The sequence below is a fragment of the Gossypium arboreum genome, chromosome 6 (assembly GCF_025698485.1).
Source record: "Gossypium arboreum isolate Shixiya-1 chromosome 6, ASM2569848v2, whole genome shotgun sequence".
Lineage (NCBI taxonomy): Eukaryota > Viridiplantae > Streptophyta > Magnoliopsida > Malvales > Malvaceae > Gossypium > Gossypium arboreum.
This window is the reverse complement of record NC_069075.1, coordinates 13,437,172-13,454,647: the sequence shown is the minus strand read 5'-3', so window position 1 is coordinate 13,454,647 and position 17,476 is coordinate 13,437,172. Positions and strand designations below refer to the sequence as shown.

Below are 17,476 nucleotides of genomic sequence, written 5' to 3'. Positions count from 1 at the left end.
AAGTTTGAAACAACAATCATTTGGACAATAATGGTTCTAAGTAATTGACACTGGGATTCAAATATTAGGGTATTGACTCATTTTCAAGCACATGCAAAATATAGCAAGTATCAAAGGTACGCATTTTGAGGGATGTTCCAAAACCAGGGACGGGGATTTGTTGGCGTTAAAAATAATGATTAAGGAGTAATTAGTAATTAGCAATGAGACGGGGAAAAGGAATAAGAAAAGTGAAAAGAGAGGGCAGTCCAAGTCCAAGAAGTGGCTTTTGTCGTGACCAAATGCAAGGAAGAACAGGGACATATGTCTCCGGCAGCAAAGACCAATCGCTAACGGATTTCACTACCTACGATGCAACTAAACACCCTTCCTTGCATTCCCAAACACAATTAATGATTTTCGTCGCCTCCTTTGTGATTTACCTTTTTCTTTTCCTCTCTTTGGAATTTTATTATCTCATTATTTCTTACCTTAATTGCAACAAACCTTCTCATTTTGATATTTTAGTTTTTTAATTATTTTTTTAAAATGTTACAATACTACTTTCTATGACCCTCCAGACGTAGTTCTGCAATTATTGCATGCATACCCCCTACATGTTTGTTATAATTTATCTTTCATATCTGAAAAAATTAAAACTAACTAATAAGTACAAATCAACAAAGTTCAGGGGTTAAATTATATATTATCCCTTTAATTATTAAATTTCCATATCTCAAATTTGAATTCAACTTTGAAGTTAATAAATACAAGCTACATCAAATTTAAACTTATATTTAATACTTTAAATTTGTGGATAGGTTTTATTTGATAGTTTAATACCATATTAATATTTTAATAGTTCAATTGAAATATTTTAAAAATTTAAAGAATAATTTAAATTTTATACATAATTTAGAATGTTTGATGTAATTAACAGTTTTTCATTTTCAAAATAAAATAATATATATATATATATATATATATATAGGTTTACTTTGCTACAGCTGTAGCCTATGATTTTACCTCGCACCCTATTTCAAGTTTTTAACCCTTTAGTTGGAAGGTTCCGAGAATAAACACATGGAAGGTTGCTTTTAATTAGGCCTTACAACATCTATACTATCTAGTCTATACTAGCTTTAACTAAGTTGTTATTACCATTTAGTTGGAGACGAATTTAGTTAGGTAGCCTTTGGAAATTAAAATTTGGATTTTAAAATTTTATGCATGGGTTTATAAATTAATTGTTTTCAAATTCTTTGGGAATTAAAATATTAAATTTTTAATATTTCGGATTAATTCAAATTCATTATTTAGATCATTCAAATTTAAATTTAGATTTCAATTAATTGTAAACTTTAAAAATATTTTTTAAATAATTATTTAAGAGGACTTGGACATTGTTGTTTGAACTGGATCAAATGGCCAATTAAATTGGGAATCAATCGAGGTATTCGCTTCGAGAAAGACATTATACCAATTGACCCCGTGAACCAATTAAACCAAATTTTTTATTTTTAATTTTTATTAAAATCTATTTTCAGATTTTTTTTTTTACAATTGAATTGATATAAACTTTATATAGACATGAATATTATAATATAAACAATAACAATAATATTATCTTTCAAAATTTAAAAAAAATCTAAAACATTAACTCTTTTAAATAATATGAAGAAATTTGAAACCAAAATTGCAAATCATTGTGACCTAAAATATTGTAAAATATATACTATATTGATTTCATACATGTAAATAACTAGGCTCAATTAGATCTAATTTCTATAAATCCTATAACAGGAAAAAATTGGACCGATCAATTAAACCAATTGGATCAAAAATCGATTAGGGATGTCAATTCAAAATAAAGGGTCAAATTGATTGACTCATGAATTAGTCGAATCAACCAAACTGGTGACCGAACTGGTTGAATCAAGTACTGATAATCTGATTGGTTTGCCTACTAGTTCGATTCTAAAAACCTTGAGCTTTATTGTTTGAGTTTTAAAGGAAGTGTGTAAAGAAAAAAGAACAAAAGTTCTCATTTTTTTAATCAATATTGATTTTAAAATTTCAAGTTTTAAAATAAATTTTAAAATCTAAAATCTAAAATTTAAATTTTAACTTTTATGAAATTGGTCCAATTATTATTATTATTATTATTATTATTATTATTATTATTATTATTATTATTATTTAAAAATTAACAAATTTTATTGTAAATTTATTTATTTTTAATAATTTTATATTTTTTAAAAATTAAAGTGGTTAATTTAAAGGGTTTAAGATCATTGGGGTGTGAGTTTAAACCTAAACATTATTTTATATATTTTTATACTAATTTTTTATGTCAAATGTGTTATAGGTGTATTTATATGTTTAATTATATTAAAGGAAAAGTATATTGCTATGGTTTGAAAAATACTAGCTTCTCTCTAAGGTTTGATGAAAAAATCCACTAACCCCTAAGATTTATTTATTAAATGAATTTTAAATCATAACGACTACTTTACCCTTACTTATTATTTCGTTATTTTATTATCTTTAATATTTAATTCAATCATTTTCAATTAAAATAATAAAATATAATTAATTATTATTAAAATAAATTAGAAATTACATTATATTCAAACATAATTTATATGTTAAATATAATGTAATTTTCAATTAATATGTGTAAGCTTTTTTTTCCGAAGCTATACAATCAAATTAGTAACTAAAATATATTCAGGTCTATACTGAATATATTTATATGTGTGGGACATAAATTAAAATGAATATAAATTAAGAACCCACACATAATTTACAAAAGTGAAACTCAAACTTAAGATCTTAAAATTACTAACTTTAACCTTGCATTAAGCTAAGGTATCATTAGTTGTATGTTTACCTTTAAAAAAATTGTTATCAATGATAATTATATTTTTGTTTTTTGTCTTCTGTTTTAATTTTTGTTTATTTTTAATGAATTTTATGAATTCATGTTAATTATTTAAATTTTAATCTAATTGTAATATTAATTTTGAGACCAATTCTTCCTTTATTTCTTTTATATTTTCATCAATTTCTTTTTATTAGAATATTCTAAACAATTACAACTATATAAAAATAACTTAATGAGTTAATTTTAAGGTTAATATATATTTGAATTAAATATAAATTTAAAATATTTAATTTTAATTGAACTCAAATATAATTATTTAAGAAAAATTCAAATATGTTTAATTTTATAATACTTTAATATTTTATTATTTTGCAATTAAAATAAAGAAATGAATAAACTAAATAGAAAGTACATATATAGATAATAACAAGGGTATGACTGTCTTTTTATTTAAAATTTACTTAGTATATAGATTTTAAGGAGGTTTATAAGATTTTTTCTCAAACTTAAAGTTACATGAGTATTATTAAAATCATTTATGGGTATTATTAAAACTATAAATGAATGTAATTTACACCAAACTTAAAGGGTAAGTTTACCCTTATTTTTATCTAATTAATTTTATATTTTTATTTTGTTTAATTGATGTAAGTACTTTTTATTTAAAGATACTTAAATGTTTTTAATCTTGTTCATCTTTTTCAATATATTATCATCATCTTCTTCAGTTTACCTCAAATCCATAGTTCACTTGTATCTTCTTTTCAATATTTAAACTTCACCTAGGTTACTTGCCTCGTTGCTGCTCACCTTGCGATCTAACTATTTGCAGTGAATAGAAGGGAGTGTGTGAACTCTTGCGAACTCAGTGACTATATAGGAAATAATAACCACATAGCACACACAAAACATAAGTTAAACAAAATCTTTGGCTAAGTTACAGAACTTGCGAATTGGGTTTGCCATACTTACTATCAAATAGCTTAAAAATAACAAAGCATATTATTCCAGAAAACATAAACTTATTTTCCTGTTGGATAAGCGAATCTCCTTATAACGCCTTAAAATGATTCAATGAGTCTTAACATGCCCTATAAGTGTAGCATAAAACTAAACACTCTCCAACACACCAACATATCCCAAAGAATGGAGCTTAGCTCGACATACCTTTATCTCTCCGACTTGTCCCAAGGCCTTTTGCCCAAATCACAAAACATAAAAGTGAGTACTCACAATCCTATGGCATGCCATTATATCCAACGGTTTCAGAAAAACATATTTCTTAAAATATGTGCTTGAAACATAGAGCTCACACATTATGAGGAGCTCACGGAGCACTTGTTCATATTGAACTTGCATTATAGACCTCGCATATCACTATTCATAAAAACACATATTTAATCATAAACAAAAAAAATAGAGCTTTTAGAGAAGGCTTACTCTCGGAACTTAAGTTAAAAATCCTAAGCTCCTGATTAACATTATGGTTCACCCATACATGTGGCGATCCTTGAACACTCACCAATTTGCTAAAAACTTTAGACAACTTTTGTCTTTCCCTTTCCTTGCTTGTAGGTGGTTCTGTCAATTTTGCAATTTCACAAACATAAAAAAAGTCACTAACAGACAAAACACATGAAAATTCATACATAATTACAAACAATCCTAGGTTCTCACGTGCTAATCTTTTGATGAACCTCGTTTCCTTTGTTTGCGAACCTTTCTTAATTACTTCTAAACATAAAAGAGAAACAGAGTCTTACCTTAGATCTTAAGAGCTAAGTGCTAGGTTCTCAAAACTTGATGATAGAATAGTCGATAATGAATTTGAGAGAAATTTGTTGCATATCAGAATATGAAATTTCTAATGGAAAAGGTTTAACTTATATGTACGGAGTGTTCTAATGTTCTTAGAATACCCTAGTCGTAGTAGAAGTAAGAAATAAGTTGCATGCATGAATCGTGTTATAAAATAAGTTGACTTCTTAATTTTGGTATAATTACCCTTCAGCTACTCCTACTTTTAACTATCGACCCAAAATAACTATCCTAGTTCGCTAAGCCTACTGGTGATCCTTACTTTGCCAAGCATACTGGCGAACACCAACATGCCGACCAACTATCGAACATTAGCGTACCAAACCTACTAGCGTACACCATCTCACTAGTGTCGTTGACGAATTCCAGCTCGTTAAGCCTACTAGTGGTCACAGTTCACTAAATCTATTAGCGAACCATGCTTCTCCAAAGCCACTGGTGACCTCTATTCGCCAGGCTTAAACTTCTAGGTCCTATTTTGAGACGTTACAGTTACCTTCCTCTAGCAACCAAAATCGAGGCTTGCCCATCTGATTTGTTCTTTAAGCCTAACTCGTTGTCGATTTTATCCTTACTCAAAAGATTTCCCTTCATGTCCTCAAATGAGTCTTTTTTTATCATAAATCACCGTCTCCCTAAAAGTTTTTTATGAAGGGGAAAAGAACAAAGTAGTAACATAACCTGATTTTCGTGTCTATATTGACCTCAGCATTCTTTATGTTATTAAGCAGAGTGAAAAATTCACTGATGTGAACCTTAATAGACTCACACTCTACCATTTGGAATGTGTATAATCGTTGTTTTAACACTAAGTGATTTACAAGGAACTTTGTCATAGATAGGGCTTCCAATTTCCTCCATAGAACTGCTGTAATCTTCTCCGAATGTACCTCCCGTAATACATTGTCAGTGAGGCATAACTGAATTGTTGATAATGTCTTCGCATCGAGTTCCTCCCACTTTGTCTGGTTCGCATTCGTGGGCTTTTTTCTTGTAATGACCTTTTTCAAACCGTTCTGAACCATAATTGTCATCATTTGAACTTGCCACAGTTGAAATTTATAATCCCATCGAACTTCTCGATATGGTACCTCATTGCCATCTCTGAATAGGTTGAATGCGGAAATTGAACCAAGCTCTAATATTAGTTTGTTGGATCGAACCTGAATTGTGCAACAAACACGAACGAAAATAAAGAAAATTGGACACAGATATTTACATAGAAAAACCCTTTAGAAGAGGATAAAAAACCATGAGCAACGAAAACTTCACTAAAACGGCAAAAATCGAAAGGGGAAGTACAAGATGGAGAAACAAATAAACCCTGAACCCAAAATACAAAGATTCCTCGAAACTCCCACAAACTCTCTCTTAATTTTGTTGTTGTTATTATCTACTATCTAGGATTGCTAAGAGGCCTATTTAGAGGCTGAATTTTGTGTACAAATATTACTAAACCTTCTTAAAATAGTTAGAGTTAGACTGGGAAAATATAACAGAGTTTAACTAGGAGAAGAAACCCGGTCGAGTGGGGAACACGTCGCCACATCATGACGTCACTCTCGCCTTGTCGGGATGTCCATCTTTGCATCGTTAGGACGTGGTGTTACTTCTCATCTGGGCGTCATAATCACGCGGGACGACAACTTTTCCACGTCACGATGTCAACTTTGTTTCATCTGAAATGCTAGACACACTTTTCATTTAATTTGGGCTAATATTTTTTATAGTAAATAATAACATGTAATTATGCTTATTATATATGTGATGTCCATATTTTTCCAACAGAAAATACTATGGTAAACAATTGGAGTACATTTAGTATTCTTAATATGATATATTTACTTATTTAAATTTCATTTTAGTCATAAATTAAACTATTTTTTATTTTAATTTCATACATATTGCAGTTGTGTTATTATTAATTTTAAACTTTATATTTCATTATTTATTATATATCATTTTAAATATATACTTATATTCTAAATACGTGATTTTTGTGTGATAAAATTTGTGACTAGGAGAATTTTTGTTTTCATTGGACTGGAAGTGCTACCGAAGAGTTGAAGCAAAGCAATGAAGCAGTGGCCTAGAATAAAGAAACTGAAGTGTCCACTATTGTTGCCTGCTTTGAGATTGAAGCCCATAACCATGAGCTTCCGACCACCTCTACCATTCCCTTTTCTTCGTTTTGGGCCTAATCTCTTATTTATTAGTATTAGGTTACTACTATAGAATTTGACATGTATTTACTTTTAACCTTTAAATATTTTTAATTTTTATTAGTTTGAAATTTAAAAAGAAGAATTTTTATCTTAAACTTAAAACATAAATCACCAATTTCAGTAGAAATTTCAAAACTATTTTTTTACTTATCTAAAAATACTATATCAAATTTAATTTGATTTAAAATTATATTCTAAATAATAAAATATAAGTTAAATGATGAGTTTTACATCCCATCCCCACTTATTAATTTTAATATGAAATAATATGTTTAGAATTATTTTATTACAAAGACTAGCATATTTTAAGTAAACAACTAATCTATAACCTATTATTAAAGTTATCCCCACCCAATGAAAAGCCATAATTTGAATTTTGGTGGCTTCAATGAAATCACAACTAAGCAATGCCTTTTCTTAAGAAATATATTATGGTAGGATTAATTAAGCCATTTTATTGCTAAAAGTTATGATATTTATATTAAGTTATTGCAAAGCGTAATTATTTAATTTTCAAAAATAAATTAAATGCTCATAATAACTTAAGTAAAATATGTGATATCAAACAATGTGGAATAATTAAACACAAATTTTATTATAAACATAACATGAAGAAACACAAACATGATATCTTTACTTAAAAATTATGAATAATATAAGATGAATATAAATATATAAACTATTCTCTAAATTAAATCCGTATTATAACACATCTAAAACACATTACAACCCAAAAATAATATAAATATGACATGCATTAAGAAAACATCGAATCTATACAAAAACATGCAACAATATATTTATAATATTTTAAACTAAAATATAACACAAATATAAATATTGTTTAAAAATGAAAATTGACTCTACATCATCGAGAAATTATTTTGTGGATCATTTCCACCACATTATTCACGGCCCCTTTCCAATTATTTTATCATTTTTTTCATATTATTGATACATAATTTTAGTAATTTTTTACCTTGAATCCTGAACCTCAAACTTAAGCCATAGATCATAAAACCCGAACCTTGAATCGGAACCTAAACCTTGAACCCCAAACCCATTTGGGATTCAAGATTTATGGTTAGGATTTGAGTTAAGGTTTAAGTTTTGAGTTTAGGATTTAAGGTTCGTGGTTTAGGGTTCGAGATCCATGGTTTGGGGTTTAATGAGAAGAGTTACCATAATTATATGTCAATAACATAAAAAAATTTGTTGACATGCCATTAAATAATTGAAAAGGAACCATAAATGATGTAATGGAAAGAATATACAAAATAATTTCTTGTCATTAAATAATTAAAAAAAGACAATAAATAATTTGATGGAAAGAATCCATTAAATAATTTCAATTACACCATCATTTAGTTATTCTAACTTTTTTTTTTTTCCCTAATAGGGCTCACATGTATTCATCTAACTTACATATTTTGAGTCAATTGCCAAAACTTAGCCATCAAGTAATGAGATTCCACAAGGTGGGGCTGAACTTTGATCTTCCACTTTTGCTTGTTGACCACGTTCAAATGCAGCCGAAGAAAGTCTGCAACCACCACCCCCTGAAAGCGACCAGCACACGATGCGTGCACCTCCTTTTCCTTCCACATTATTCGCAACAAATGTCCTGCCAAACTGCATGCTATATATATATATATATATATAACACCATCACCACCACTACCACCACCAAACTATTATTAACTCCAACTCCACAGCAAAAGCCACACAAATATTAAATTTCCATGGATCCTTTTAGAAGCTTCTTCAGTTGTTTTTCCGGTTCAAGTAAGGTGGCGTCTCAAGGTGACAATACTCCACCAACATCCAGCAACGTTAAAGCCAAATCGAAGGAAAGAAACAGTAAGAAAAGCCCTCCGATCCCGATGACTTACTTCCCCATGGGAACCAGGTTTAGTCGCTTGTGAAGGGTTCCAACTACAGTTTCTTTTCATCTTCCACATTATTAACGAATCAACCATGTTTCGTCGAGGGAAGTACTGAGTTACTCTGTGATTCTTTCTTCCATTTAGTGGGAAAAGGAATTAAGTCTGGAATTGAGCAAAGGCTAACTGTTGTGCAAATAGCTGGGTTTTTTTTTAGATGTATGATTGAAGAATTTAGTAGTATATTATTCTTTTGGTTTAATTCCTCCACCAGTCCCTGCATTTTAAAATTTAATCTTTTTACTTATCTGATTTAAAAATCGAAATCCAATAATGAGAAAAAGAAAAAAAAGAGAGGACGAGGATTATTATAAAACTTATTAATAAAGCCAGTAATTGTATAAATCAAAACTATTTAAAATATGCGAGTCATAGTATGTTGAACTTTTGCCCAGTTTTTCTTTTTGTTCTTGGAGGGTTATATCTCTAAATCTGTACCCTAAATGCAACATAACATAGCATTTAAATATGCCCCATATATATAATAGGCTTTTATCTCTGTCTTCTGACACGCCTTTGTCTGCCGTCTGGCACGTTTTGTTTCTTTTTGTCCTTCTGTACTTCTGCTTTCTTTTGTGATTGTGTTTCTTCCACACTAATTTTTGGTATCTGTCGAGTATTTTGATAGGTCTTTTTTGGCGGAAAATTAGGAATAGAGAGGGGTTTGGCTGATCTGAGGTTGGGGGATAAAGAAGAGGAGGCCCTTGCTATCCCAGATGAGGTTGAAACACATAGTACAACGTACAGCTTTTGCTTGGTGGGATGCTTCTTAACTACTAGTGTTGTTAATTTCCCAACCATGAGGAATACGTTGGAAAACATCTGGCACCCCTTGGAGGGTGTACAAATTTCAGATTTGGGTGAAAAATGGTTTCTATTCAAAATTTTTAATGAAATTGATATCCATCGGGTTCTTACAGGAGCCCCTTAGACATTCAATAATCACTTTTTGATTTTCCATAGGATACAGGAGAATGAGGATCATTTGTCTATTTCTTTGGTCTATTCTGATTGGTGGGTCCAGATTCATGATCTGCCACCAGGATTTTTTAAGGAATCTGTGGCAGTGCAATTTGGAAATTTCATTGGTAAATTTTTGGAATATGATACGAAGTAGCTGACCAATGGCTATAAAAATTTTCTTCGCATCCGAGTTCAATTCGATGTTAGGAAGCCGCTAAAATGACGGAAGAAAATTGTGACTTCTGAGTCCAAATTCACGTATGCAAAAATCTAATACGAAAAGCTGACTTTGTTTTGCTTCTTGTGTAGGTGTCTTGGCCATGGAATAGTTTTTGTCCAATGAGATTACAACGTGGAACACAGGAAATGGAAATGGGTTGGGATTTGACATTGAGGGCCCAGCCACGGAAAGCCACCACGGTCAATAGCATCTGGTTGAGGGGGGAAGGGGACAATAATTTTTTTGGAAAGAATCGCGTTGAGCAACATTTGGGCCAAAATTCAAGGCACAATTATGAGAGTAGATCATGGGTTGATCGAAATCATATTTTAGGAATTAATCTGGAAATATTCAATTTTGAAATTCATCTCAATCAGAGGCAAGAATCACGTCCTATTGTTGGGGGGATTTGTTGCCATGCAAAAGTCAACAGCTGGAGCCCATTTTGAATTATGGGGAATTAATTAAAGGATCAAAAGATATGGGACCTGCTACTGGGTTGGATATGACAAAAATGGATTGTAAGCTCGAAGACGATCCTATAGCTAGTGAGGAAAGAAAAAAAAGACAAAGGTTTGACTCTTTGACTTCTAATGTTTCCACTATTCCGGATTCGTTTGAAGTTTCTGGTGGGCAACCTGCCCATTTTAAAATATTATCGGCGGTTGCCAGTGGGTATGCCGTCCGGAAGAAATAAAATTTTTTTGTTGGAATGTTCGTGGATTGGGAGTCCGCGAGCAGTTAAGAAACTTTAGCATATGCTGAAAATTTATCATCCCCAAATCGTTTTCTTTATGGAGACAAAATTGAATGCTGCTAAAATGAAAACCGCTAGGAGAAGGTGCGTTTTCTTAATGGTATTGATGTACCTACAGAAGGAACTCGAGGGGTCTTATTATTGGGTGGAATGGGTGCCAGCTAGTTTATTTGAATAGTTTCTCCAAAAATCACATTGATGTTGAAATTTAAGAGGCGGAAGAAATTTCTCGGTGGAGATTTACGAGATTTTACGGGGCACCGGATGTAAGGGATAAAGCCGCAACATGGGAGTTACTTCGTTCTTTAGGGAAAAATAATTCGCTACCATGGTTAGTTGGAGGCGATTTTAATGATATACTTTTTGCTAATGAAAAACAAGGTGGGGTTTTTAGGGAAGAAGCTAGAATGGAGGCCTTTAGAAAGACTTTGGAAGAGTATCATTTGGAAGATATAGGATATTTTGGGGTGTGGTTCACTTGGGAGAGAGGGCGGCTTCCGGAAAACAACATCAGAGAGAGAATAGATAGAGGTGTTGCCACAGATGCATGGCTTCAACTTTTTCTAAATTATGCTTTGAAGCACCTCCCTCATTCTTTTTCGGACCATTGTCTATTGCTTTTTGAGACGGAGGTTGGGGGTTCACGTAAAAAACCTAAAGTGTTTCGTTTTGAGGCATGGTGGGTTTTGGAAGAGTCTTGCGAGGATGAAATAAGAAGGTTATGGAATGACAGTTCGGGTTTATTTGTCAGTCAGCTTTTATCTCTTTCTTTGGGGTTACAGAGTTGGGAAGGCAAGATTAAACAAAGAAGAGATCGTGATGTCAAAAGATTAACAAAAAGACTGGAAGAGTTAAATGGTTCTGAGGTTATGGATGGATCTTTGGCGGAGTTGGTTGATGTCAAACTACACCTTAACATGGAGATGGATAAGGAGGAGAGATATTGATAACAACGAGCTAGGGTGAACTGGTTGAAAAATAGAGATAGAAACACCTTGTTCTTTCACAAATTTGCTTCTCAAAGAAGGCATACAAATGGCATTTTTGGATTGCAAAGAAGCGATGGTTCTATAGCCACAGATCGTATGGAGATTGGGGAAATTGTTCGTGACTATTTTTCAGATTTATTTGACTCTAGAGGAATTGGCAATTTGGATCATATTCTTTCGGGAGACTCTTGCCGCATTAATGACAGTATGAATCAAAGTCTTACAGCTGTCTATACAAAGGAGGAAATTGAAAAGGCTTTGAAAGGGATGGGGCTTACAAAAGCTGCTGGTTTGGATGGATTTCCCACTATTTTCTACCAGAAATACTGGTCTATTATTGGTAATGATACTAGCGTATTCTGCTTGGATATTCTAAACAATAGAAAATCGATGATAGATATCAATAGTACTCAATTGGTTTTAATCCCTAAAACTGCAAATCCTTTCAATTTGAAGAATTTCCGCCCTATTAGTCTATGTACTGTAATTTATAAGATTATAGCAAAGACGGTGGCGAATCAATTACAGAAAGTGCTGGATATTTGTATTGATGACTCTTAAAGTGCATTTGTACCGGGTAGACTTATTACTGACAATGTGTTGTTGGCTTATGAGGTTCTTCATTCTTTCAAGAATAAGAGAGGTAGGCGAAAAAGATTATGGCCTTAAAGCTGGATATGAGCAAAGCATACGATCGGGTGGAGTGGCCTTTTATTCAAGGTATGATGTTAAAATTGGGTTTTGCTGATTCTTTTGTTGATCTCATCCTACATTGTATTAGGTCGGTTCAATATTCCATTTTAATTAATGGTAAAGAAGGATCTAGTTTTAATCCTTCGAGAGGGCTGAGGCAAGGGGATCCTTTAAGTCCTTATTTATTTTTGTTTTGTGGAGAGGGCCTTTCAGCATTGATGAGATTAGTTAGCCGAGAAAAGAGAATTCTAGGGGCTAAGGTTTGTAGATCACCCACCTTATGTTTACAGATGATTGTATTCTTTTTGGGGAGGTTTTTGATAGGGGGATCATGGTGCTTAAATATATTCTTAGAGAGTACGAATCCTGTTCGGGGCAATGTGTAAACTTTGAAAAATCCACAGCTTTTTTCAATTCAAATGTTACTGATCAAGATAAGAATATGGCGTTTCAAGCTCTTAACGTTCGTTGTTCGACAGAGCCTGAAAGATATTTGGGACTTTCGAACATGGTGGGACGAAGAAGAAAAATGGCTTTCCAGGGTTTGAAGGACAGATTGAAGCAGAAGATAAATAATTGGAGTGTTAGGCATATCTCTCAAGGTGGAAGGGAGGTATTTATTAAAGCAGTATCCCAATTCGATGTCTTGTTTTCTTTTGCTAAAAACATTTTGTGTTGAAATGGAAAACTTAATTAGTGCATTTTGGTGGCAAAAAATCTTTGGTAAGAGAGGGATGCATTGGTGTGATTGGAAGTCGTTATGTTTGCTTAAAGAAGAGGGTGGTATGGGGTTTTGTAATTTGAATCTTTTTAATATTGCTTTACTTGCCAAACAGGGTTGGCGATTATTACGTAATCCTAACTAGCTAAATATTTTAAAGATTCAGATTTCATGAATTCCAGGTTAGGAAATTTACCTTCTCTTACCTGGCAGAGCATTTGGACTGTAAAAGGACTTCTTCAAAAGGGCTTGGGCTAGAGGATTGGGGATGGAAAGAGTGTCTGTATCTGGAGAGACACGTGGGTACCTGGTAGTGTGGATTTTAGAGTTTAGAGTATGAATGTAAATTCAGGGCTTTCTAATGTAGCTAATTTGATTGATGTTAATTCAATAAAGTGGAAAGTGAAGTTGATTCGCAATACCTTTGAGGATATGGATGCGGAAAGGATTCTATGTATCCCACTGTCTATGCGTCTGCATGATGATCTCTTAGTATGAACTGGCAAGCCGACTGGGGAATATACTGTCCGGAGTAGACATAAACCCTTTTACATAATGGATAGACTCAAATACAACCAAATTACAAAAATTTTTACAAAAGATTGTGGACCCTTGATCTTCCTCCAAAAATCAAAATTACAAACTAGAGGATTGCTAGTAACTATTTGCCTACTTTCGGTAACCTTCATTTTAGACGCTTGATGGGATCAGCCACTTGTAGAAGATGCCAATGTGGGGGGGGAACACGAGAGAATTTGTTCAGAGAGTGTCTTACAGCAAAGGAAGCATGGGAGAGTTTAGGAGTTTTTTAGCCTAACACAGAAGCAAGTACAGATTTCAATGAGTGGCTTAAAAACTTGTTCGAGTCCTTTTCATTGGCTAAGTGTAGGTTGATAGCTTGCACTTTGTGGGCTTTATGGACTTCAAGAAATAGATTCATTCATGAAGGAGTTTTTAACTCTGGTTCTCAAATTGCAGATTATGTGAGAAACTCCCTAAAAGAACTTGATGGTTTGGAGTCAGACTTACCAGCGAGGTAGATTCTTTCTTGCAGATGGGTTGCTCCAACTAGACCGAGGGTAAAAATCAATTTCGACGCTACTTTTAACAAACAGATGAATGAGTCTTGCTCTGGGATGGTGGTAAGAAATGAAAATAGAAATGTAATTTGCTGTAAAACAGTGCTTCATTTGAATGTACCTTCTGTTTTGCTGCAGAAGTGCTGGCTGGTTTCCAAGTGATCCAGCTCGGTTATCCCTTCAGGTAAGGGAGGTAGAAATCGAAGGGGACTCTCGTTCGGTTATCTGCAAACTGAAAGAGCAAAAAGATGATAGATCTGAGATAGAAGCTATTATAAAAGACTCTAAGCAACTGAGTTTTGGTTTTGTCTCTTGTAATTTTTGATTTACTCATAGAGAATCAAACCAGGTTGCTCATTTTATTACTACCGAGGGACTAAAGAAAAGAGAGAACTCTTATCTGGTGAACAGGGTCTTCTCTAGTGCGGAGGATGCGGTGTGTGCTAATCGACGGGGTTTGGAGATTATGTGAAAATGAAGAGTTGCTTGTGTGTTGTCTTTTGAATTTGGAAAATGAAGGGTTAAAGGCTGATGCTGATTTTCTTTTTCTTCGGTGATTTTGATTGATGCTGATACTGAGTTATGGCAAGAAATGATGAAGCAACGTTTTCCAATAAATTTTGTTGCTTTTGATGTGGGGTTTTTAATTTGGATAACAGCTGGATGGAAATATCTAGAGACTCCCCACCTGTTGAGCTGGATCTTTTGCTGATGGCTGCTATGCTGTGTTTCTTTGTTTTGTTTTTTCAAGTTTTGTTTTTGGGCCTGATTTCCTTGAACGGCCGTTTTCTTTGTTTTCAGTTTTGTTATGTTTTTTGGCTACTCTTATAATAAGATCCAGATATTCTATTTCAAAAAAAAATATGCGAGTCATTTATATAGTTTAAAAAACTCGATAAGGATAATTTTCTTAATTTCAAATTAGTAATCAAACTCAATATAAATATAGAGATTAAATTGAAAATAATTGAATTTGTATTATCTTCTTTTGATTAAAAAATATTTAGATAAAAATTTAATATCATATATATATAAAAGAATGAAATTTGAATTTTTTGAATCAACTAAAATATTTATTTTCATTGTAATACTAAAATAACGTTAATAATAGTTTTTAGATGAAGTTATAAAAAATAATATTGAATTAGACTTTATATTCATATTAAACTTTAAAAATTATTTTTAGATAAAATCATCTCCAATTAGATTTTATAGTTATATTAAGGGTAAACTACTAAAATAGTCACTTTTGTTTACCTCAAGTTATATTTTAGTCATTTATGTTTGAAATGTTATGTTTTAGTCACTTACGTTAACATGTTATAACATTTTAGTCGCTAAGCTGCCAATTGCCATTAATGGTGTAACAGTTAGTTGATGTAGCATGTTAAATCATCATTGATTTTGTCATCATGTTGAACAAACAATAAAAATCGAACCAACCTATATTCATTGGTCATTGCTAGGCTGTCGAGAACTATAAAAATAAAACCTACACGAAAAAGAGTAATTAGTAGAAGCAACAAGTAGAGTCATATCCACATAAATCAATAATAACTTTACTTCTTTAAGAAAAAAATAAAAATAAAATAAAAGGGGTTTGTATGCAATCAAAAACTTAAAATTAAATTAAAACTAAATTGAAATTGAAAACTTAAGTTAAAGAAAGAAATAATTAAAATTTTTAGGAAAATCGATTGGAAAAAACAATAAAAATAAAATCTTTATTTGATTTATGAATTCGACCATCGACACAAACATAACTTCAACGCCTTTAGTAAACTAGTTCTAGTTGCTAACTCAATGTTGGGAACCAATCTCTACTTAACTATTCAGTAACCAAGCAACAACTTGTTTGAAATTACTTCACTAACTAATAAATAACCTTGCAACTTAACACCCAAGATTTAACTTACCGACAACATTAAGAATTAGAGAGACCTAATTCTAACCAACAAACTTACCTCAATAGGATTTATTAAAGCTAAATCGCACATCCACATCACACCACATAATCGTCAATTACGACATAAACGAGTTATGCAATTTTTCATTGGTATTAGAATGAATTAAACAATTACAAATTTAATTATTCTAATTGACTTGACAACCATTCTAAGCTATTGAACACTTGCTAGGCATTCAATAAACCTGAGCAATAGTAATTATAACAAAAAATGCATGAACACCAAAGAATAAAGAAGAATTAAAGAGCAAATAAGTCTCATGAATTTATTAAATCAAACTTCGACAAAACCTTTGACTAGAAAAAGAGAGTTTAGCAAGTCATGAAATCGAAAGAATGAAAAATAAACAAAAATAGCTATTTAATCTCTATACAATCAAAAGTCCTCACTCCCTCTCAAATCATAGTATTTATAATATCTTTTCAGCCTATATTAGGTAACAAAAACTTGATTTAGGTCATAAAACCTATAAAATACCAAAACACCCTTGGAACATAACCAAAATTGGAAAATTCAAGTCAGAACAAGGTGATCCGGTGTTGGGGCGTGCGGGTTGTGGCGTAGGGGCGCTAGGCAGCACAAGGGCACAGACATGGGTGCTTCTCTTCTCGCACCAGGGTGTCGATTGAGGCTGGGGCACTGTTGCTCGCATGCAGGGGTGCCAAATTGCTGTGTCGGGGCTCCAAACTCCTCGCTTTTGGCTATGTTTTGCCTCAGTTCTTTGTCTAATCTTCTAATGGTCTCAAAACCAGAGCATCAAGCTTCTGTGCACCTATTTCAAGTTCAGAAACACTTAATTAAAATTCAATTATTTAAAAATACATAAAATAAAGAGAAAATATTAAAAAGATAAATAAAAGAAAATGTGACTCGAAATAGGCAATCTAAACTAAAATGCAATATTTTACTTAAGGATCATGCAAAATACTAAATGTTCGGATGTAAAATATGTGCAATTATTAGTCACAGGTGTACATTTAAAAGATAATTTTTTTTATATAAAATCATATCACTATTGAAATTAGACTTTTATCTTGATTAAGTTACATTTATTATTTTAGATTAATTAATATTAGATAAGTGTTACAATTGTATACCAATTAAAATTAAGATTTAGCACTATAAATATGTTACACTAATTTTTTTACTCATACGATGCACAAGTTGATTGTATATATTAACTAAATTACATTTAATTATATCTTAAAACTTTTCATAAATTTTGTAATATTTCA

The 17,476-nt window shown here is 31.9% G+C and overlaps 1 long non-coding RNA gene across 1 annotated transcript; it reads left to right on the top strand.

The window, feature by feature from the left end:
• Nucleotides 1–8,445: 8,445 nt before the first annotated feature.
• On the top strand, nt 8,446–9,794 carry LOC128294153 (uncharacterized). Its single transcript, XR_008284421.1, has 2 exons — nt 8,446–8,769; nt 9,481–9,794. It is a non-coding gene; the product is annotated as an uncharacterized LOC128294153 (long non-coding RNA).
• The last annotated feature ends 7,682 nt before the right edge of the window (nt 9,795–17,476 follow it).